Here is a 2,500-nt window from a genome sequence, read left to right on the forward strand (position 1 = left end):
CTCTTAGTCTCCATCTAGTTCTTAAAACCACCATTCTCTTTTTGTAAATTCTTTTTTCAATGCCTACCTTCTAAAAAGCCGCTGAATGTACACTTGCAATATTTTACCTTTATTCAACCAATGGGAACACATAAATACCTGTGTCCCATGCCTTCAGTTAAATGAGACATCAGAAAATACTGTTTTACACTTTTTTATGAGAGCAATTTTTATACTTTGTAGAGGAAGTACACCCTGAGACTGGTACCCTTTTATGATTGAGTGACAGCTCGAGCGGTACGGATATTCCTTATGAGCACGAAAGGCATTGTTGCTCCCTTAATAAACTGAATCCGCAAATTTGTGTGAAGTCCCCATTGTGATGTGAAGATACTATTGTCCATAAAGCTTAAAGACACATTACATATATGAGAGTCCAATGATCTCACAGAACATTTTATACAAGTTATAGTACACATAAAAAGGCCAATTATTTCAGTGGAAAAATTCAATTATCACATAATAATGCTATATATTTTCTGCAAAGTCTTGAAACACCTGTATTGTTCATTGATAGTATTATTTTTTGGGGCTCGTTATAGATTCACCTCTTCCTCAGGGATGTCACAAATCTAAATGTGTCCTTCTCCTATTCCTTAGAGCCCTTTACTTAGTCTCCATCTCTTCCTCCGATAATAACCACTATCTTAGTCTTTCTCTCTTCCTAAAAAAGACACAATCTTTTTTCTTCTACCATTTCCTTCTCCTCAAAGCAATATGCATTTGGTTTACGTCTCCTCCTTTTCTTGAAACCCACATTCTTTCGGTATCACTCTCCTATTCCTCATAACACTAATTTCTTATTCGCTGTATCTCCATTCTCATAAACTTCACCTCCTCCTTACAATACCATTATCTTGGTCTCCCTCTCCCAATCAAACCTCCATATTCTATGTCTCTGTCTCCTTCTCCTCATGTCAAAATATTTGTGTGTCTCCCTCATTTACTGTAGTCTAGAAATCACCACTCTCTTGGCCATCGTCCTCTTATCCTTATCCTCAAAACATTGCTCTTTATGACTCCCTCTCTTCTGATCAAACCACTGCTCTCTTAGCCATTAGCTCATACGTTTTAAATCAATAATTTTCTGGAACCCATCTACTTCTCATCGAACCATCACTTTCATGGTATCTCTCTTCTTCTCCTTCCCAAACCACACTTTTCTCATTCTCCTTTTTTTTCTCCTCTAACACTCGGTCTCCCTTCCCTGAATATCCTAAAACCAGCGTACTCTTAGTATCCATTGCCGTCATCTCATCAACCCGTTATTGTCTATGTCTCCATCTCCTTCTCATAGCACCTTCCTCTATATCTCCTCCTCATTCTCCTTTAAACCATAATTTCCTCCTTATGATTAGATATCTCTTCAACTATGTTTTTACCTGTATATGTGTTCGTGTTTGCGATTTCGGTGAATACCAGTGTGTGTGCTTGTGTGAATGTGCCTTTTTTTTTAACACATCCCCTGATGCAGATCTTTTTTCTGCTTCTCAAGGGATCATTGAGTTATATTCTTTGTAAGTCCTTTGACTCCGTTATTTCTTCGTTCATTACGATCAACGTTCCCACTAATGATGCGCCCATTCATTATCCTCCACTGTACCTTTCTGAAGCTATGGGACTTATACAAAACAGCCCACAGACGAGCAAATGATACCTCGTAATGAGATCCATTTTTTAGAATTAAGTATCATAATGGATGTCGTAACCAGAGAACCTTAATTGCGATACGGAGATACTATGGAGTACACTGTGTGAGAGGGATGGGAGGCTAGAGCGGGCAGGGGTTGGAATGAAGATAGAGGACGTTATTACTCCGCTTTGGATTCAGGGATACTAAGGGGAGAGTAGACTTCATGAGAATATTATCCAATCTGAAGACATCATCATATACCCCATTCTTACTGATTACCTTCTCCATGAAAATGAATTTATGTTACCTTGTTACTGTCGATGAATGTGTGGCTGTTTTCGGTAGGTTTCCTGAATAAAGCAGTTTTATTTTTTTTCTCATTTTTTTCCAAAAGAGAGAGTTTTGGCATTGCTAATATGAAAAAAAAGTCCCTAACCAACTTTACTTGTCTGATTATTTTTCCTCATTTCTTTACATTATATTTCTGAAAGCTATGATCGTCTTGCGCTCACTATCATGAAATATTGTAACATCAATCAGAACAAAATTTTCACCATGGAATTATTTTTTTTTTCGAAATATGTATGCATAGTAGAGTACAAAAGTATTCTATTTTCCATTTTGGACAATCCTAGATTTTCTTTAAAATAATTAGTTATTGTTTTTTATTACGATTTATTATTATTTTATGAATACCTCAACAAGTGAGACCATGGTTTCTAAATGTGTTGGTTAATTCATTCATGGAAAACTCTGTGGGAGAATTCAATGTTATGTTTGTGTAATCACTTAAATCACTATCTCTCATCCTGGAATCGCCTTGATTAA

The sequence above is a fragment of the Palaemon carinicauda genome, chromosome 20, assembly GCF_036898095.1.
Source record: "Palaemon carinicauda isolate YSFRI2023 chromosome 20, ASM3689809v2, whole genome shotgun sequence".
Taxonomy (NCBI): domain Eukaryota; kingdom Metazoa; phylum Arthropoda; class Malacostraca; order Decapoda; family Palaemonidae; genus Palaemon; species Palaemon carinicauda.